This window comes from Serinus canaria, chromosome Z, assembly GCF_022539315.1.
Source record: "Serinus canaria isolate serCan28SL12 chromosome Z, serCan2020, whole genome shotgun sequence".
NCBI lineage: Eukaryota > Metazoa > Chordata > Aves > Passeriformes > Fringillidae > Serinus > Serinus canaria.
In genome coordinates, this window is record NC_066343.1 from 29958607 (window position 1) to 29981074 (window position 22468).

At 38.7% G+C, this 22468-nt stretch overlaps 1 protein-coding gene across 2 annotated transcripts in view; it reads left to right on the plus strand.

Moving 5' to 3' along the window:
* RNF38 (ring finger protein 38) overlaps positions 1 to 22468 on the plus strand; it is a 103597-nt gene that overhangs the window by 5631 nt on the left and 75498 nt on the right. The window contains exon 1 of one of the 2 annotated variants that reach the window (XM_050986675.1): positions 8399 to 8414. The exons of the other annotated variant lie outside the window; for it this stretch is intronic. The gene's annotated coding sequence lies outside the window, so the exon portion shown is untranslated. Of the gene's footprint in view, positions 1 to 8398; positions 8415 to 22468 lie in introns of those variants that run through there. 2 annotated transcript variants of the gene reach the window in all.

Here is a 22468-nt window from a genome sequence, read left to right on the forward strand (position 1 = left end):
GAAGTTTAAATGGAGATGTGTCATCTAAACATAAGGGTTGTCACTGTTAATGTGATGCAAGATGTGGATGGGTTAACAGGAAAGTACAGTACCAAAATAAGAGGGAATGTTACAAATTTTTCAGTGCCCTGATTTTGGGTGGAATAGAGTTAATTTTCTTCCTGGCAGGCACTTTGGTCATCAGTCAGTGTGTGGTGATGGATGGTATTGTGCATCATTTGTTTCTCCTGGTTTTTATTCCTAGGTCACTCCACCCCCTCAACTCCCTATTGTTTATAATTAAAATACTATATCATTAATGTTGTTTTAGTATTTTATTTTATTTCAATTACTAAACTGGTCTTATCTCAGGATATGAGTTTTACATTTCTTGATTCTCTGTCACATCCCACTGGCAAAGGGGGAGAGTGATGGAGAGCTGCTTCTGGTACCTAGCCAGGGTTAAATCATGGCACACTGAGAGCTCCCTTTATATTCATATTTCAATAAGATAGTGCTGCTTTTCCCCACCTTTGTTTTACTGCGTTTTGTTTGTTTTGTTATATCTTTTTTGGTGCCCTTTTTTTTTTTCTTTACATGTTGCATTCTTCTATGCTTATTCTAAACCTTTCTTTTCTTGTTTGTGTATGTGAAGTACAGTAAGTGCTTCGTTGTTAGGATTACCTGCATAAAGAAAAAATCCTCCATTCTTGATAGGAAAAATAGTCCTATTCTTGTATTGTCATTACTTAAAATAAAGCTTCCTTCAGGATGTTGCTTGATGTGTAATGTAGGGCAAAGAATGCGCACTTTACTTAAGGAAAGATGCAGGATTTTTTTCAAATAGAAAGCCATAGGTATTTCCACAACTATTTTAAGCAAGCATGATATACAGTGTTTTCTGAGCTTCTGAAATGCACACACATGCTGCAAATGTTCATTCTAAAAACTCTCTTTTTTAGATTTTCTCAGTGGAGAGCCTGGCATCCCAGCTCTAAGCTCCTGAGTTGCTGTTCCCATTATCCCAGGCATTGTGTTTAGGTTGAGTCTCTGCATCATCCCTCTCATGCAAGCCCTTTGCCGCCACAGTGTATGAAAACGTAACATCTGCTTTCAGTCTCCGGGTGGAAAAGTGTGTCAAGGTGTTTCTCTAATGTCTTTTGTAATGACTGGGGTTCTGCGTCCAGACAAAAAATCTGTGTTGCTTGCTGCATTGTCTGGCAGCTGGTGAGGTTTTCTTGACCATGGGCTGTTATAATAACCAGTCTTCACTGTAGTATTTCAAAACTCACATCTCTAAGCATTTGGGCTTTGTCACCAGCTTCTAGGACAATCCCAAATGGGAAGTTAAAATAATAAAGGAAACGTACTCTAGCATTTCAATTACAAAAACCAAACGAAACCCAAACTCCCCCAGACAACAATGGGAAGATAATTCCAGCAAAATAACCCCCTGAAAAACGTAGTCTTTAACTGAATTTCTGTTCTTGTGTGTAAGGTACATACAGCTGTAGCACAAGGGTGTGCAGCCAGTATCAGTAAAGAATATTGCTTAAACTGGTAGAGGGTATTTATGATTGTTTCTGATATCCCTTATGAATAGTGGAATTGCATTTTGTCCTGTAATACTACCAATCTCTACTTACAAAAAAAAGTTATTTGTGCTTGTTCTTCTTCCATTTTTGTGCTGCTTCTTCCATTTTTCTGGAAGGAGGGTACAAGGAGGGGAGTGATGTTATAAATTTTCTGCCAGCCTGTGGAGGAGTAAAGTATGAATTCTGTGAATCTTATTAAAATAGTTCATAATCTGCATGCCTGGAAAATTCCCTGTTAGGAACAGTCCCCTTAAATAGTCTAAAAATTGCTAAAAACCATTAACTGTAATTGTTTGCATGACTTCTAGTTGTGCAAGAGCCCAAGGAATGGCTGTTAAACCATGAAGTATGTCTAGAAGCATACTTCTATTAGCTGTGTGTATAGAACAGTTGAGTCTGTCGGAGAATACTTGGAACAACTCCTATGCCGTGTGATTGAACCTGCACCACAGAACAGCAACATATAGTTTGGAAACTTTTGTTGCCTGTTTTTTCACCACAGCTGAAAGTTATCTCCACTTTATCTTTTGCTGCTTGGCACCTAAAGTATATTCAGGATCCGGAGTGAAAATATTGGAGATTTATGTTTATTCTGTGCTTGGGTTCTTGCTCTGTGAAGTTTTGGCTTTTAGGCACATGGATACTTCTGCTTTCATCAAGAGCCTGTGCAGATGTTTGTGGGATCTGGATCGTGGTGGATTTTTTTCTTCCTACCTACAAGTCAGCAGTCTAAAGTGATTTTTTGAATTTCCATTAAAAATGTGTTTATCTGCTTTTTTAGTGTGTACGGGCTCTCTGTATATATCTTTTTCCATGGCATCATTTTTTTCCTGTTTATAAGTTGAAATGGCCCAAAGCCAAGCAGAGTAAGCAGTAGTTTTTGGAAAGAATTATCATGCAGATCTAGTAGTAGGATATTGAGCCTTTTGGCACAGAAACCCTGTGAGTCTGTAATCATTGTGGTTTGTGTGTGTTTTTGAGCAAGTTTACATAAAGTGTTTATGATATTATCTGAAAATCACTTTTGCAGCTTATTTTTTAGGTTGGGTACAGGTTAGACTTCTGAGCTGTTTCAGAAATGCATTTTGATTTCTGGAGGCTTGGAAGTGGAAGCTTTTAGCCACCAGTATGACAAGTGTGTCCTGGTTTTATCATGGAAGACAAAGTGTCTTCAGACTTAAGAAATATGTGATTATGCTTGTAAAGAAGAGCAAACTGAGGTACACACTGCAGGGACATATTTCAAGTCAAGATGTATTTGATGTTGTTCATCATAAGTGCCTGCTGAGTTGGAAAAAGTGAATGAGATAGAAAAATATTCTTTTCTTTATTAAAACTTAGTTTAATTTTTATAACGCTGTCAGTCTCTTGTGCCCATAGATTATTGATTCTGCTTTTATTTGCTGAGATACCAAAAAATATTACTAATGAAGAATTTGGACACTGAGGAAAAATAACTTAAAGGATTTGATACATTTTGGCAGCCTTTTATTTTATGAGGCATTCTGAACATGAAGGATTAGGGAAGAGCTATGAAAGTAGTAAATATGGTAAAAATTATTGGGTGGGTAGCACCCATTTAAGGGTAACAGCTCCTGACCTAGTGGAGCTCGCTTGCTCAAGGGCAGCAAGCTGACGTAGGGGCTGTAGCATGGGACCTGTGAGGAGAGGTGAAGGACACTAGGATTGACCTCTTCAGCATGGCTGAAGAGATGGCCCGGGGGTGATCCCAACTGAGAGATCCCAATGGCCTCTGTTCTCCTCTTATGGCAGATGAAGAAAAGATAATGCCAGACTTTTGCATGCTGGTAAGACAAGTCACTGGGAATAGGGCTCAGGCAGAAATACCTAAATATCTGGCAGATAATTTTATGAAGAATCTTTCTTCACTCTGAAGCAGAGAACTGTGGACATTATGGACCTTACAACTTTGGAGAGATTCAGAACTTTGCCAGACAAGGCACTGATCTAAACTGGCCTGGTCTGAGCAGGGGGATTGAATTATCAGATATTCAGCAGTCTTTTGCAGCCTGAAAAACTTTCTGTTACTGTATAATGAGCATGTTATCTTTAGCCTGGGGACGCCTGCTTCAGGCATTGCAAGTAGAGAAGGAACAGCAATTTGGGACTGGTTTAGTTGAACACGGTCAGAAGTGATGGTGAGAACTCAGTTTGCTTCGGCACACAACTGTCACTTCAATCTTGTGAGACTGCTTTTTTTTCAACCTTGATTTTTTCACATGCTTCCTCCCCACACACCCAAAAGTGCCTTTTATTATGGGTATTTAATGTATAAATGCTTCTGGATAAAGCATCAGTAGCTGTTTGTATTTAAAGCAGCGCTACACTTCTGCCTCCCATTCCTTCTTCCTAATTTACTTGGTGGTTTACGTGCAAACAGTCTGTTTTCATCTGACAGACTAAAGTGTGCACTTCAATTTTTATTTTTCAGTCCTAGAAGTGTAGGTGATGCTGGGTCCTGACTTTCCTGGTACACTCTCAGAAAGTGCCAGGTAAATTAATTGAGAGATGTGTTCAGCAGTGAGAGGGATTTTTTCCCAAGCTTGGATGGTATGTAAAAAAATATAAAAATATATTCACTGATGTATTCTTATCCTTTTTTGTTAGTCTTTACCAAACTAGTTTTTGTAATATGATGACTCTCCTAGTGTATACATTTTCTATGGTATTTTTAAGGGAGAATGGTACAGACAAGAATTTAGTCAATATAAAATATGAACACAGCAAAAAGTAAGAAAAGAGTGAAAAACCATGGTATATGACCTCCTCAGGCTGCCTTCCCATGTAAAAGTGAAATTGGCATTCTTAAGTAAAGCTGCCATACTTGTTCCCTTAGTCCTGTTTCTCTGTAAATAGCTTAAATTTTAGGGGGGCTTTTTCAGTGTTTTAAAAAAACTTCTAGTAAATCACTGGTTAAGTACCAGATAAATTCGTCTGTTCTCTCAAGCAAACAGCTTGAAGAGATCTGATGCAGTTTTGTCTGACTTACTGATCTGTGGACACAGGTAGTTGTTGGTCAGTTAGACAGTATTTTGCTTCCAAACAGTTGCAGTGTATGGTCTCTCTGACAGGGACACAGGAAATAAAGGAGGGTCTTGAGAGCTTGGGAAACCAAACTAATTGCAGGGAATGGGAATTGTAAAGATTTGGAGGCAAAATGTTTTACTATGGGAGAAAACATAAAAGTAGACAACAAAATTTCACTTAGGCAGGTTTTCATTATTTCTGATGTTCATGTAACAACTGATTTCTTTTGAGGATCACTCTTAAAACATCTGTGCCATAAAAGAGAATTTTCAAAGCAAGTGAGTTGCTCATATTGTTATGGACTTGTTTACTGTAAATTACCTGAAGCATCATCTGTATCTGTTGTTTATGGGCTGTGTGGAGGCTGTGTGACAGGGTGGGTAGTGAGGATGCCAGAGTGTTCTGGAGTTATCGAGTCTTCAGCTAGGTTGGGGCAAAAGTGATTTAGAGCATTTTAAAACAAACAGTAGTGTCATTTGTTTTGTTTATTAATCTGTAGCATTACATTTCTGCATTACATCAAGTTTTTGTTTGCTGTCGGGTATTTTTTGAATGCTGCATGTTCTGTTTGTGACTGATGTCATAGAGAGTTAGCTGTTCATAGTAACTTAGTTCCTCTGCACCTTTGTGTTTCTCCATTTCCTGCTGGTTTAGCCCCTTGGGGTTTTTTGGTCTCAAGAAGCAAGAGAGGTAAAGAAGTAGTCTGATGGTTTAGATTAGAAAGCAAGACATAGGTGATCATTCTACCACTGTAAAATGCTGTATGAGAGCTTCGTTTTCAAGGCACCAGATCTAGTTGTGGCCTTTTATGTCTCTATGGATTTTCAAAATAGGGTTGATTGTCCAGAAAAGAGATACCTGAATGATTATCACCTGGAGTGGCAATTAATTTTAATTTTGATCTTCTAAAGATCCTAAATTTACCCAATTTGAAGAAGAAATGTTGTATAAGGTTTATTGCATCTCTTTAAGAGGAAGGTCTAGCATAACCATGAAAAATCTTAAGATCTCTATAGAGAGCAGTAGGTGAAAATACTTTAATATTGGTTAGTATAGTTGGTATGACTGTTGTTGAATATCTGCATACTGACATGCTTTGATATTTATTATGCAGTATCTTTGGAGTTGTTGCTTAGGGGGTTACCTGTGCTAGAAGGTTATGCTGTGCTAACTCAGTCAGTATATCTGAAGGAGCAGGGATTGTTTTCTCAGACATAAAAGGGACTTTGAAATGCTCATTCTGGGAGAGTTTGTCCTATTTTGAGAAACAAGGTAACTCATCAGTACGACCATTTTGGTCTGATAACCCCATTGTTCTTGAGTTGTAGACACAGTCCATCTGGAGAATTGTCGCTAACAAATATATTTGTGTGTTTTCTTATGTAGACCACCAGCTTCAAATTTCAAGTTCCTAACAGCTGTGTATGGTACTGAAAATAAATTTTCAGCCATGGTGGGGCCTATGAGGTGCCTGTTTGGAGTGTGGGTGTCAGCTGCCTTGCAGCTGTCTTCCTTGTAGTCAGTCCATGTGATGAATTGAAAAGGTGATTTCCTATAAAATGTTTGTGGTTTAAGCCTTTGCCTTACTTGCTGTCTTGAGTTTGCTGTTCCTTGTGTTTAAAAACTTTGTGCACCCCTCAGCTCATTTGAATAGTCATGCTGGAACATCCTGAATCGTTCATATGGCTGTCCAGGCATTTTGCTTGTTTTGCTACCTCTGAGGCGGATTAAGCTTGTCTGTTTCAAGGCTATTGCTGGAGGAACAAATTTTGAAGTGCAGTGAGAAATCTTTGGTGGGCTGAATTGCACCTCTTGCAGATAATTATGTTCAGCATTCTTGTGACCACTGAAGCTTTTTATGTTATCATTGGAGCAGTGACATCAAAAGGGGAGAGCTATCACAAGTCTTAAGAGAGGGGAGACCAGGACATGTGGTCACTTTTTTTCTAGGGCTGCCCAGAGTGCTCAATGGAAAATACAGCTAGCAGGCTGAGGGTGAAGAATCATGTCCTGGGAGACACATTTCTGGGATTCACTAGATTCTCAGCTCTGGTAAACAAAATGCTGCCTTGATTCAACTGCTTGGATTCCTTGTGAGGATTTTATATGAACTGCAAAACTGGTCTGAGAACTTTACGGTGTTACCAAGAAACACTTTTGCACATGAAGCCAGCTGCTGTTGTTACGAATGTATTACTTAAAAAAGAAAGGGAAGTAGACTTTGGTTGTTGTTATTTAAAAGAAATGTGGCAGTCTGATCTCTGGTTATTCTGTACTTGTGAATTTTTCTCTGGCTGTAGCATATTTTGTTTTGGAAATACTTGGGCAGTGAGTGCTTAAATACTAAATTTACTCACCCAAGCACTGCAGATGTTGCTTTCCAGAAAGCATTGTGAAACAGAGCAGATGGAGGCAGGTTTTGAGGAGATTTGCTCTATTGCCTTTGGAAGTGTAGACATAATTCTCAGCATCAACCACAAATAGTCATGATTCAACTTTGTGAAATCAGTATCATGAGTTAATGTCTGATCTACTGGTCTGTGTTGATTTCACTCGTTATGCCAATGTTTAACATGTCATGTGCTATTGCACTCTGAAATCTGTATTTGTAAAGAGAAGGGCAAGAGAAGTTCTTCCAGAAGTCCAGTGGCTGATCTTCATTACTATAGAGAGGCTATTAGAAATCTTTGTTTTGCTTTGAAACACAGAAGCTGTTGAAATGGAAAAGGGTAGTGTGCTGAAACAAAAAATTGATATATCTCAAGTCACAAGGTTGTTACTCATTTGCAGTCTCCTTTACATATATATTTCTGGTGACTATTCTCTATTTTTCCACTGGCTATTGCTTTCATTAACATTCTGGTGATGTTTAAAGAAGGCTTGAGAGTTCAAAACTGGTGAATGAGATGACTGATGTTAGATCCAGTGTCTTAAGTTCTAACCTTTTTTCTTTTGACATGCATATTTTGAGTTTGTTTGCTTCTAGAGACAAACAGCAAATGCATGTGGAAATGCTCACAGATGGACACACAAACTTACCTCATATTTGTAAACAGTCATCTCTGTATCTCTTAAAAATATCTGCTGTTTGGCAGTGGTCACTGTCCTCTACTTCTGATTGCCTCAGTGCATTAGGTAAGGTATAGAAAAAGGTTTGCTGAAACTGACTCTATGGTTTCCTAGAATTATGTGTGTTGACTGCATTGTAAATTTACAGGGATTTTTTTGTGAAATTTGTCGACAGCATGCAGTAGTATAGCTAATGATTTGCTGTTGGGACTGGGTGACCCAGCTACTTTGAAACTTCTCTTCCAGTTCTGTATGCTGCTTACTGAGATCTTGTCTGCAGCTGAAATATGCTTAAAAGAAAACTGGACTATATATCTTTAAATCTGTGTATATACTTTTTTGTGTAAATGTGGGAGCCCTGTGTTCTGGACTGGAGAGAGGTACGTCTTCATTAAGAGCAACAGTGGTAGTTTGTTCAGTTGTATAAAAATACTGGTGATAATCCCCACGAAATGAAGTTAGTCTTCTAAAATGACCTGCGTATAACTGCAGGAACTCGTCCACTTTCCCAAAATTTTCATGTCAAAGGCGTATTTTGGCTGGTAAGCTGCTAGACAAACAACTGAAAACTGCTGAGCTATGTGGATATGTCACAGGTATTGGCTGACATGCATCTGTGTTGCTGCTTTTGCTTTCAGATGTTACCATGAGTATCAGTTGGAGCACAAGGAGCTATGGTAGTAGGAGTGTTTGGGAGAGCTGGGTCTTGTTTACTTGAGAAAGGTAAGAGTGTGATGGGGTTGTGGGAATTCCTGATGCAATAGAGTGAGAATGGGTGATAACTAGCCAGGCGAGATCAACCAGCAATGAGATGCTTTACCTTACTAAGTCAAAGAGGATATCATAAGCTGAGAATGGGCAACTACAGAGAAGGAAACACTAAGTCCACATTGCCTCTGTAGCATGTTACTGAATTAGGACATATGAAGCAAATTCCAGAGTATAGTTCATTTGTGCAGAGCATATAAGACAATATGGAAACTAAAGTAAAATTCAGTGGAGAAAGGAGGTTATGTTGTGATGAATAACTTTAAAAATAAGGTGCCCACTAAAGCCACTCTAATCACTCCCCTTCCTTATCTGGATGGTTCAGCAAGTATGGTCACAGCTTGGTTCAGAGAAATTGATTTAATTAACTTCCAGTGAGAAGCCAGAGAAGGATAATGAGAAATAAATACAAACCTTAAAACATCTTTTACCTACCACTCCCTTCTTCCTAGGTTCAACTTTAGCTTCAGATTGCTCTTCTCTTCCATCTGAGTGGCTCAGGAAAATGGGGATGGGGGCTGTGGTCAGTTTATTGCACTTGTCTGCTGCTCCTCGTTCCTCACATTCTTTCAGTGAGGTCCCTCCCAACTTTTCTAGCATGTGTCCTTCCCATGGGCTGCAGTTCTTCATGAACTCCCATAGTATGCCTTCCAGCATGGTTACAGCCTCCTTCAGGTACCTGCTCAGGTGTGGAGTCCTCTGTGGGCTGCAGGTGATCTCTACTGCACTATGGACCTTAGTGGGCTGCAGTGGGATAGCCTGCCTCATCATAGTCTTCAGCAGAGGCTGCAGAAGAATTTCTGCTCCAGTGCCTGGAGCAGAATTTTCACTGACCTTGAGGTCTACTTTGCTGCTGTTATGCAGCGGTTTGTCCTCTTTTTAAGTAGAGATGCAGTCACTGTCACCGATGGGCTTGGCCTTGGCCGCTGGTGGTTCTGTTTTGGAGCTGGCTGCAGTGGCTCTTGTACATTGAGGAATCTTCTGGCATCATCTGACAGAAGTTACCACTGTAGCCAGCCACCAAAACCTTGCCACAGAAGATGGTCTGAAAATAATCTCAAATTATCCACATAAGTATCCCGTGCAGACAAATATTGCCTGTATGTATGTGTTATCTGACTTGGCTACACAAAGATTTTGATGTCATGATGTCATGTCATGAATTTGTCACAGCTCCAAGACGGTTGCTTGGAGAAGGAAACACAATGTTTTTTCCATAGGGTGTCCTGGTGCAAAAAGAGTTGTATGATGAACTGGGTGAAAAAGCTAATGCAGGGAAGTAGAATGAATTCAGCATACTGTATTTTCTGGTTTGTGATTGCTTATGACTTTAAGAGTTTGCTGCCTAGAAAAGTTCTACAGCTGAAAAGGGTAATGTAATTGACCCTAAAGGCAGGTTTTTCTGGTTTTCACATCCTACCTTGCATTTAAAATTGAAAGTGAACTGCATTGCAGCCATTATATTGAGAAAAGAAGTATAAATATACAGAAGGAACTAGATAACGGCTATGAATTCTACTAGATTACTCACTTGTCAGAAATAAAGATGCTCTTTGTACTTTTAAGTTTGCCATTGGGGAGAGGTCTGGAATTATAAAAAAAATAAAATAATGAAATGCCTATTGAAATGCTAAACCACTGCATTTTGATGTAGATAGATATTCGTGTATCATGTCTTTTGCTTAGCTTTTTTGGGATTTCAAATTTTTGACTTAACCTTGGAGGCTTTCAGAAAATTGTGGGGGTGTTTATCTGTGGGGTTTTGTTTGTTTGTTTGTTTTTTTGGTTTTTTGGTGTGTCTGTGTGTTGGTTCCTCCCCCCCCCCATCAGAGAGAAAGCAACTGCAGAGCTAACAAAGCTGCAGAAATAATCCAGCTATATAAGTGGAATGGAAACAGTAGTGTTCAGACTAATCTGTGATTTTCAGTAAAATCTACTTATGACCGACCTGCTGCTTTGCCATTTGATTGAAATTTCTTCACTTTTTCTGTTGTCTTTGTAAATCTGGTACCTAGATTTTTGAGTGTGTTTTTGCAGTCTTTTAGGTGGATTATGTCTATCTAATAGCCATCTTCTGGTAAAATGTCAGTGGCTGTGATGTTCAGAGTAAACTTCAGAAATCAGTCACATCCATCACAAGAATGGAGGGGGCTTTGATAACATATTTTCATGTGAGGACAGAGGTCAGCAAGGTTGTTGACAGGAATAGAGAGTAATAAACTTTACTCAGCAGTGAAACAATGTTTCTGGAGGAGTGCATGGGTTTATGAGTAAGGAGAAACGGGAAATGACTTCTGCCCTAGTGCTTATAAGGAAGTGCTCCTTTCCAAGTAGTACTTGGTTTGCTTACCAAGGAAAAACTGATATTTGAAAGTATCAGCTGGTGTTGCTGTAGCTGACCCATCTTGTATTTTGTACTATGGTGAAAATGTGCACATTTCTAGCCTTTCCAAAGTGATCCATGACTTCTGTATGGTTTGAAGAATATTTTCTGATTTGCGTTTGAAGGGATCAGTTTTTCACTGCAGTGAGTGAGTATGGGGCCTTTTCAGAAACTCTTTGGTAGATTTTCCCTCTGTGAACCTTTTACTGTGATGATACGCAGTCTCTTTGAAGAACACCGTCTGAATCCATTGCTGGGAGTGCTTCAGTGTTCCCTTTTATTGAGTGTGATACTGTGGACCTTTGGGACAAAGCAAAAAAAATAAGATGAAATCAAGACATGTGCGAGAGCTGGTTTGGTTTGTGGTTGTTTCTGAGTGTTAGGTTGGCTCTGGGTGCTTAAGGGAGATAAGGACAGCCGTGGCCTTTTCAGAGTTCATAAAGCATTTGGCTTGTGCATGTGTGTTTTCTCTACTTCACATCACAAAGCTTTGAATCAGGCATCTACCCTTTTATTAGCTATGTAGCATCAATATAAGGAATATAAGAAAAACTGTATTTCTAGGGTAATAGTTTAATGTATTCTTAAGGTGCAGCTAGGAATAGCAGAAGTAGCTGCACTTTACCACCTGGCTTCTGACCACCCTACTCCTAAAATGAATGAACGTACTGCTGCAATTTAACACTAGCAGTAGGTGTTAACTGAGGTAAGCCGCTTGTCCAGGTTCAGTGAGTGTTCTTACATACCTACAGTATGTAGGAAATCTGGAAGTATTTCCCTCATTGGTAGTGCTTCTCTAACATGGGATCAAGAAAATAAAGCAAAGAGATTGCAACCACTTTTTTTTCTGCCTGTAGTAACTTCCAGGTGGTATTTGTTTCCTCCTTTTGTCATCCATTGTACCGATTGCAGTCCATTTTGATACTCTTTAAAGGGCTACTAGGATATACACAGCAAAGGAGTGCTCTGTAAAAGTAAATAAGTAGTGATTTTTTTAATTTTTGGCTCTTTAAAAAATTCACCATGTGGTAATAGTGATAGAGATAGCATCAGTGAGGAAGGTACCTATACTTGGGAACTTAGGAGGAAGAGAGAAAGAGAGTAAACTTCTTTTTTTCAGGAAGAAGAGTATTTTTTCTGTTGAGTACAGTTCTACAGTAGTGTAAAGTGAATGAAAAATTTCAGACACGCAAAGGCCTCAATGTGCAGATATTTCTTTGAACTTTACCTTCATTTATGTGATTCAGATTGTTCATGAATTAAAGACAATAGGTTATGCTCTCTGTAACTGCAGTTTTGAGTAATCTTCACAAATCAGGGGACTGAAGCTACAGACCTCTCACTTTGAGCTACTGATACTTCCTGCCTGACCCCAAATAATACTGCAAAGCATAAGCTTGCAGGCTGGTAAATGTCAACCTCAGCTGCTGAATGTAATTTTTACCTGACTGCTGTATGGTTTGCTCATGTAGCCCCAGTGCTTTCCCCTTTACAGTAATAGGACAGGGTTGTTGCTTTTTGTCTGGTATTTGATATGCATAAGCAAATATGATGTAAACCATGTACAATGCATATAATGAATATTAGACAGCTTTTCTTTCATATCAAGTGAAAAGCAGAAAACCTGAATTGCCCTTATCACCCAGAAGCATGTTATCATTTCACAGAAATTTATTAACCCTGTCATACGGAGCAAAGGGTTTGACTGCATGTCAAACCCAGATGAACTGTTCATGAAAAACATTTTTGCATCACAGTTATTTTCAACTTACTCATTCTCATAAGAGTTATAGTATGGGTGACATTTTTGGAGACAAACAATTTCCTGTAAAAACTTAGTGAGTTTCCCATAATAGGGTGTTGCTTCTGTTATGAAAATAATGTAGGCACACTGGCACTTCGACAAGTGAGGATCTGTGTCTAGAAATCCAGAGCATAGCTTAGTCATTTGATTCTGGGAGAAATAATATTAAATTAAATGTTTTATTGAGGCGAACTACTGATACTTGAATTATATAATCTGAATTGTGCTTTTCTCTCTCAAAGTGTCTCTTGAAAGAAGATCTGGACCTAGGTCTATTAGGAGTACTAAGCAAGGCTTTTCAGTCTTTTTGAGAGATTATATCGAGAACACTTACTTTAGTTCCTGCTCTGTGCTGGGCTCTCTTGAAAGGATATTTTGAAGATGTTATAACATCCCACTATTAGAAGAAGTGGAAGTCTTCTAGTATTAGACAGGTTGAGCTTGTGTCTGGAGGAGCTCTCTCCAGTTCCATTTTTCCCACTGTTAAGTCTTGGCCACACACACCCTTGTTTATTTCCTTGATATTCAGATCCTTATTCCTAATAATATTTCCCTGTGTTACAACTTTTCTTAGCATCCACCACCTCTGGGTGTCTTGAGGAAGAAGAGAAACAAAACCATAATTTCCTCCAGAAATTCTTCTCTTTTGTCTTCTGTAGCTCTAGTGTTATCTGCTATTCTTCCCTCTGATTTCAATTTCCAGGTACCTGAGCCCAAAAGAGTCTGTCATATGCTAAGTGTTGAGCAATCTAAAGAAATTCAGCCTTCCCTCAGTGCTTGTGTACTGCTAGAAATTGACAGCTGACGCTTGGTCATGTTCCAGGAAAATCATAGGGTTGGTATTGGGCTTCTGAACCAGGAAACAACATGGCATGCTTTTTTCTTCATGATGAAGAAAAGAATCCTTTTTCTTACATTTCTTTTGTGCTTAGAGAGGCTGTATTTTGCAAAGTGCTGCAAACAGATGGTGCAGAAAAGAAAAACTGTAATCAAGCAGACTACTTTCAGAGTGAGGAGAAAGTGTCATGTAGATTTTATCTGACCTGGGGTCAGGAATGGTCTTTTGCTGTGTTCAGGCACTTGCTAGTCTTACAGGGAACTACTAGGGCTGTGAACAGCTGCTTGTCCCCAGTAACCGCAGTATGTCTATTAATGGGTTTCTTCTCCTGAAAAGGACTGCTGACAGTCCTGTTGATGGTGCCCTGTTCGGTTTTGCAGCTTTACTAATACCACTCAGAAGAACTGAAGAGTTTTCCAAAACCTGGAACCTGTCTACAGCTGGTCTTAGAAGTCTGGAGGGGAATGTCTGTAAAAGGTGAACAGTGGTTTTTGGAGGAAATTGTTCTTGTTTCGTCAGATACGAGCTAGTCATAAGCTAGTATCTGACAAATACAAGCTGATTGTACCTGCCTCATCATGTTACCAAGCTTCAGGAAGTCCTGGTCAGGGACTTCCAGAGGGGGAAGTTCTACCAGGCATACTGTGTTCAGTGGGCTTTTTTTGAGGCACAGTTAGTGTTCTTCATCAACGTTCTTTTTGGCAGTATTATACTCACTCAAGCAATTTAAAAGCTGAAGAGTCCAGGTCTGTGTGCTGTCTTCTTGCTTTTCCCACACCCATCTATATAATCAGTGTTCTCTGACTAATTACAGAATTCTTAAGAATGCAGTTATCAAGGTATTGGAAAACCCTGAGGTATTTTTCAGTTTTGTTCTGTAGTCTTAAGGGGACTACAGAAGGGTAGAAGGCAAAAGGTCTGCAAGTGTAGCTGGAATGATCTTTCTCCTTGCATGGACTCTTTTGTAGTTACTGGCCCTGAATTTCATCAGTCACTTTATTTGCTCCTCCCTTACTGTTGTTAAATACAGTCATAATTCTGTTGTATATTTTTCTTCCATTTGACCCCAGGTTGTACCTGTTGCTGATTTTAATAGAGTAGGAAATGAGGATTGCTTTGAAATGGATTGTTTTGAAACTTTGAAGGCCTTGTCGATTAATTACAGAACCATATTAGACAGATGAGGATAAAGACTCCTTACACTCCTAACATTCCTAAACACAATTCTGCCCACATTTAATCAAGCGTATTTGCCTGTCTGTGGAACTGGCTGGGTCATGTCTTACTTTACTGGCAGCGTGCTGCTCTGCTCGCTTCTGAATACGGCATGTCCTGAGGATATTCTGGAAATGTGGAGGCTGTGCCCTGGCAATGGGAACAAAGGTTGCACAGAGTAACTCCCTCTGATTTCAATCATGATTTTCTCTTCTTGCTCCTGCTTTCATCTCCTTGAAGGTATTTTTTGGCCCTCTCCCTGCTTTTACTTTTGAAGTTACTTAAATGATTTGCCCTCTTTAAAATGATAAGTAACTGGGTCAACAGCCTTGATTTTTAATTGCTATGAATAATTAGGAAGCTTTTATAGTAACCCATCGCTGCTTCTTCAAGATGACTTAGTGAATCTCCTGATCTCTCTTTCCTCTGCTTTCTGGGAATGTGTTTCCTCCACATTCCACTCCTGGGATTGCCTTTTTTCCATGTCATTCATAAGAGATATCTAAATAGAAAATCTTGCTGATAAGCCAGAGTGTACAAAGCTGTAATTGCACTAGAGTGGGATGGAGTTTGGAAAATCTTACAAAACCCCCACAAATCTTGTTTTATTTTAAAGGAGTGCTTCCGGCTCTTTACTGTATTCCAATTTGAGATTGTGTTTTTGCACCTGCTTGAGAAGTCTGGGCTTTGTCCACTAGCTAAATCAACTTGTTGCTTCCTTGAAATTAGCAGTACCAAAAAGTATGCCTCATGTCTGCTTTATTTGTGTTCTAATCAGTGAACAAAACATATGTGGTAATTACGCTGCAGGGTAAATAATTACATTTCTTAAGTAAATTTGAACAATGCAATTGAGGAAAAAATACCCTGAATATAATTGACTAGTACTACTATTACTACTACTGTTAGTTATTAGTAGTACTACTAGTAGTTATTAATACTACTAACTGGTAGTAGTACACCTAGGACAGTCTCCCTGTTCTTAGAAGTTTGTTTTTCAGAAGCAAAGTGAACTATGTTATGAAAATGTTCCTATGTTATATACGTATAACGTAAATATATTGACTTCTCATTGAGGTAGTGTCACAAAAGAAGAATGGACTAAGCTCATATGGGCTTTTGCAGTAGTCCAAATGCTGGAGGCAGTATTTATATCTTGCATCTGCAGTTCAGCTGGTGGGAAGAGAAAAGGCAAAAGGATTCACCCTAGGGAGTTGCTGTACTTCATGTGCCAGCCATGTTCTTCATGTTTTCCAAATAAGCTTTGATTGGAATTCTAAGCTTTCTGATACATAACATCTGCTTGCTGTCCAACTTAAGAAACTAGTGAATGTTTGAGTCTTCTGATGGATGAGGAGGCTGAAGTGTTCACATTAGCATTATCACTTCCAAATAGAAAGAAATCTTTGGTAAGATGTACATTGTCATTAGCATGCTAGTTGGTCTAGATTATTGGCTAGACATTTAACTTCATGTTGTCAGTCGTATTATTTGGCAGTATGCCTCAGGTACAAAGGAGGATGAGTGAAATAAATTTTTAAAACTGCTGCAGTGAGAGAAATGAATGTTTTGATATTTCTGTACAATGATATAGCAGATCTAATAATAGAAGCAAAGAATTGTTGCACATTTGGCGTTAAGAGAGTAGGAAAATGATTGGCTAAAGCAATTACGTGTGATACCGAACCATGCATGCCTAAAGGATGAGCTTCCAAGAGTACTCAAAAAACTTGTGTTGTGTGGTTTAAGTTCAGCTACAGCCGTGAAAACATAGGATAACTTTCCTGTTTCTCCATTCTGAGTTAGAAAAGATTGTTTAATGATCACAGTTCAGCTCCTCAGTATTCAGGCAGCTACCTGAAGTTTTTCCACTGCTGTTTTTCTCCTGTGAACAACGCATGCAGCTTCTTGTCCCTGTAAAGTCTTAAGTTTTAAAACATCTTCTGTAAACTAGGGAATGGCAGGTTAAATATTCTGATGTGTGATTATCCCAAAAATTACTGTGATATTTGTTATGTAATTTTGAACAATATACTTCTATAATCTCTGTTTCATGTGAGATACACCTAGTGCTTTTTGCAGTTTTTCCTGTGTCAAATCTCCTTCTGGGTAATTTCTTTTAGAAGTTTTGTAAAATTGCCCTTCTTAACTTACATTATCCCCCTTGACCTTTTGCCTTCTCTTTCAGCGTGTCTTTCCTGTAGTCTTCAGAGATATTCTTCCTTGTCTGATCACTGACTTTCATACTGTTATGTATACTCATGACTTCATATTTTTAGGCTTAAGTGTTGTGTCTTTTAGTTACCTCTTCTCCAAGTTAAAACATACTGGCCTTTTTATGAACTCTTCATGTCCTGATTATTCTTGCTCCATGCCACTGTGCTGTCTTCTGGCTTTGAGTGTAACCTTTGATTCTTGCTTCTCTGCCTCCTTTACAAATTGCATCTGCCTCCTTTACAAATTGCATCTGCCTCCTTTACAAATTCAGCTCTCCTGTAATCGTCACGCCTCAGTCGCTGAAAGCTGGGGAAGAAGAGAAATATATTAGTGTGGAACTAAAATATGCTGTAAGTGTGTTGCTGCTACCAGCTTACTCCCTCTTAACCTTTTAAGCCTTGCTCTGGCATCGCCTTTGTAGCCTCCTAGTGAATGTGGTAAGCTGTTGCCCTCAGCTAGCCTAGCTTAAGGTAGCAGACTTTGTCTAGCATAGGTATGCTACACTGAACACTAAGCAAATAACCTGTTACAAAAACAAGTGCTCATCCCAGTACCTTGATAATTAGCTTCATTAATTGTACAATTTTTTCATTTAGCGAGTGATTCAGAAAGCATATTCATTCTGGAAAGATTGTCCAGTTGGGTTCTTTGTGTTTCTTCATTTCTGTATCAAATATCATTTGGAGGGTAAAAGATTGTCCTGACTGTAAACAAAATTCACATTGTACTTCAAATTTTTTCCTCATTTTGCCTAGTAATAAACAGTGAAGGCCAGGTCTCTGTTGTTTATGTGTCACCTCACAACAAAGTTTTGACAGTATGAACTAGCGATCAGTGTGTGCAACAAATAGTACTCAACTCCCTTCTTTGAGCAGTGCTGAAACTTATCTTTTTTCTTCTCTCAGCATATGGTATCTTCAGGTTTTCTCTTTGAAGTTAATCAGACTTTTAAGTTCACAAGAAACAGAATCTTTGATGCTAGAGTCCACCAGTACATATAGTTGGTTATTTGGAAGAGAAGCATTTTTCTTCAAAAAACTTAATTTGCTTATTTCCAGTAGTAAGTCCTTGGTTTTGATCACTGTATTGTATTACAGCTTTTTCAGATAAGAGCACAGACAGTGAACAGGTTGTAATGAATTTCCTTAATATGAATAAAATATTATGCCATGGGCTTTATTGCTCTGTTGTAAGAGCATTTGAATAAGTGTGTAAATTCTATGTTTGCAATAATTACAGCTTTGGCATTACATTCAATTTGTTTTGTAGTCAGGTATGTAGGGTCCACTACTTGGTAACTGTGCTGCTCTTAAACTTCACCAAAAACAGCAAGCTGAAAAAAGGGAGCATTTTGTGGAAACCTTTTAAAAAGTTTTCAGGTTCTAATGAAGTATTGCTGTTCAGGGTTTGTAGCTGTTCCTATTTCTTGTCACATACATGCCAGAATTAATTGATTGTGCTTTGTTAAAATGGTGGATTTAGAACTTTACTCAGCAAGTTTCTCCCAAATGATGTCTTTTTTAGGAGGAAGAAAGAGTTAGGGCACAGTCATTTCTAGTTCTTGCATTGAACTTTTCTAAGTTAGCTTTTAAATTTAGCTTGTTTTCTAAATTCATGGCTTTTGATTGTCTGAATGTGTGTAGTTGGGGAGCTAACTGTTCTTTTACTGTATGTTTCTTTTCCTCTGGTATACTACCTCCTACTGAGGATAAAAATGCCTTTTTCTATTTTGATGTTGCAACTGAGAAGGTTGCAAATGCACATGGAAAATAAAAAAAAAGAATGGATGGGTTTTCTTGTTCTCCAAAAAGACAGAGAGCAGTATGATTTTATATTTTCATTTTCTTTGACCTCAATATATTCTTGCCCTAAATCAAGTAGATAATATATTATGTCTTGCATCCTCATTTGTGGGTTGCATGCTATCTGGAGAAGTGGCCAAAAGAGCTGAGTTTAAAGGAAAAAGTAGTAGCTGTGTTCCCTTCTGTTATGACAGCTCTGGTTGTGGGATTGAGGATTAGCAGTAGTGAGCACAAACTGAAACATAGGAGCTTCCTTCTGAACATGAGGAAATGGAGAGTGGGACTGCACTTTGGCACAAGTTGCGCAGAGGGATTTTGGAGTCTTCCGGGTTGGAGATCTCATCTGAACACTGTGCTGAGCAACCTGCTCTGGATAGTCCAGCCTGGGCAAGGAGGCTGGACAGGATGACTGTCTCTAGCAGTCCCTTCCATTTCCAACCTCAGCTGTTCTGTGATTCTGTGATTCTTTGCCTTTTTCACAGCACACTTGTTTCCATAGTAATCAGCAATGATGGCAGATTATTTCTTCCACATTAAAAAAGTTGTCAACATTTTTCTCTGAAGCATGAAATGGGAAGTTCCTACCTCCAAAAAATGTTATCTTTGTTCCAGAAGTGCTTCCTTTTCCAATACTTATAAGTGACTTCTGAGGCCTTTCAAATGAAAACATTTTACCAGAAGTTGATTTATACTAACTTCTGAAGGTAAAAATCAAATATTTGTTAAGTTTCAGTTGTGGGCTGTAGATGAAAGTCAGTTTAGGTAGAGTATCCGAGCTTCTGTTTTGGAGAAGGCATCTTCCACAGTAAACTCTTTGGAGGAGAGGGACACCTGAAGCAAGTACATATTTATGCTAATGCATTTGTACCTTAGTAATATATTTGGTAATTTAAACTTATGTCAACTGTTGCACTAATTTTGAATTTAAATAAGAATTGGCAGCTTTTTAGAGACCAGAAATGCTGTTTTCTGACTGTGTATTCTAACATACCAGATGAATTTTATGAAGGAAGGTGAAGGGTATTCTTTGAGTGAGCAGCTTTGATTTGAATTTGTCATCCTGTTCATAACTTTTCAAGTTGCTGAGAAGCATAAGCCCTTGAAAGCTTTCTCAGTAAGCAAGTGTAGTCTAACTTGTAACCCACTGGGAAAATTCCCACTTAATGAAGAGAAAAGCAGTGACATACAGAAGAAGGTTTCATACAGAGTGAGAGTGAGAACTACTTCTCTGGGACAGCAGCAGCCCTCCAAGCAACCCTTTTTAGCCAGCTCAAAAAAACCCCGAAAACAATAACCCAAACCAAACAAATGAAAACACAAACAAAAGGCCCCCAAACAAACAAATCCCAAAACAAATCAGCTGGCTTAATTGCAGAAAGATCTTGTTTTGTTATAACAGTCTTTTTGACGGTAAGGCCATATGCTTGCTTTCCCATTGAGATAACAAGACCTTAAAGCTCTTTAATTCTTGATAAAAGGAGATTTTAGGAAAGAAGAAAAAAAGAAGTTATTTGAAAAACAAAGTATTTCTTGTGAGTCTGTTAAGCGAAAATCCATATTCTGCCTCTGGAGTGCCAAATAGATGAGATGGTCCAGCCAAGGCACACATTCAGATGTGTCAGCAGTAAAAATTGCTGATAATTGAAAATCTGTTCATTATTCTTTAATTAAGTGCTGAGGTAGTACTTTACCTTGCAAGAACCTTCCCCCTTCAATATGAAAGAAGAGCTGCCATAAAAAAAACCTCATGTCATTCCAGAGTAATGTACAAGACAAAAAGATCTGTTGAGCAACTTTTACCAACTGTCACTTCTCCACATAGCTTTTGTTAAGTACTGTGTATATGAATTTTAGGTTTTAGCATTAAAAATTACTGGGGGTAGGGGGGCAGGCTGGCAGTCTGTGAAGCAGTTTGCCATCTGGAGGTGGTATAAGCAATCTGTTCACCAGGGCTTTCATACAGAAATGAACTCTGGACGTTTTTTCAGAGGACACTGGCAAAAGAACTGCTAGACAAAAGTGAAGCTCATCAGAGAAATTAGCCACATCACACCTTGCAACAGCTACATGGTTTTCAGCCATGGAGATCATAACAAATTCATAAATAAATTCATGAGCTACCAGACATGGTGTTACTGAATAAAGGGAACACTTTTTGCGTGCTGTGGAAATCCAGTGGTCACTTCTGACCTGGCTGTTTTGTGGATTACTGTCAAAAAAATATCAGCTGGATGTCCTGTGTTTGGTAACTGGCCATTGCAGCTACTCTGGCAGTGAAAGTTGTTCAGAAAACATGAGGAGATAACAGGGGATTTTTTTGTGTATATGGTTGTTAGACTTATGCTTCTCTGCTCCAACTTTCTGATATTGTCTAACTTTTGTAATCAAATGTTGGTGAGGGTAGAATTTATGTTAGAAGTAATCTAAAGCATTTTATTGTTTTTAGGAAACAAATGTTTGTGTTTTGCAACAGCTTTTTGAAGGTTCGTATCAAACTGCTTGCTTACTACAGCAGAAATTGAGCAGACTGAATTGGTTCATTATTTTGTTGTACTGGTATTTTCTTTGAGCTCTTCAACAACATGCCACCAAAATTCTGCATCAACAGAAGGAACATCTGAAAATGTTAGAAAATGTTAGTCTAATATCTGAAGCACTTAGGAAGTGTTGGTATGTGAAAAACACCACTATGGGTTGCATTGCTGTAGAGGTGCTTCTGATACTAGTCTGTGTCAGGGAAAAGCTTTTTCTAGTGCTCGAAATTTTTGTCAAACAACCAAGGAGTTGCCAGTTTAGCATTTAGACACAAGCACAGAAATTCTTGGTGTTTCCCCAACAGTAAAACAGAACTCACTGAAACATCGTCAAAATTAAATGATCAAAATGATTTTGACTAATTGGCAGATTTCAATTTAAATAATGTTGAGTTTTTCCTAGGCTGCTCTACTCCTAACCCTCAAATTATGATTCATGTTTTCTTGTCTTAATGCCCTTCTGCTTTCTGTCAGCCCAAACAGCTGACTTCAGTAACTGACTTCCATTGTCCCTCAAAGAACATGTGGGGCTTTCTTTCTGTGTCAGGTGTACTGTTTTGCAAACCTTTAAGGCTTTTGGACTTTTTGTTGAAGTCCTTCTCTCTCTGTCTCTCTCCTTCTCCTGCCCCTCCACCCCTCCCCACTTCAGGTTACTGTTTTCTACTTGGCAGAAAACAGGAAAATCTTCGAATCATTCAAATCTTAGCTAAGAGAACTCTTCTGAAGCTAGTAACTCTCCCGTGGGTTTATATGTATTTTTGAGTACTGGAATGGCATAATTCTGTATATTGTTCGTATTGATTAGAAGTCTTGGTTTTTATTACTGGTTTGCCCTATGAGGAAAAAACATATTTAGAGGAAAGATCCATGGGAGTTTGAAGAAGCTGAGCTCAATCACATGTCTTTTTCAGAATTGTTTAAAAGTTAAGTCTACTTGACAGTAGTAGCTATGTAAATCAAAAGACTGTTGATTTGTCTTTGGAGGCCATGCAACCAAAAACTAGAAGAGATCAAATGCATATTTATTGTACCAGTCTTGGCTTGTACAGGAGTTCTTGCTCATAACTGAGCCGTTAAATTAGCGACCTACCTGGGACTGTAGACCTGTTGGTAAGATCTGGTACTTCATTAGACAGTTTTAAATATCCCCAAAGTGCTCCATAAAGTAATTTGAGTTACTTCAAGCCGATGTTCTAGATGTGTGCAGTGTGGGAGG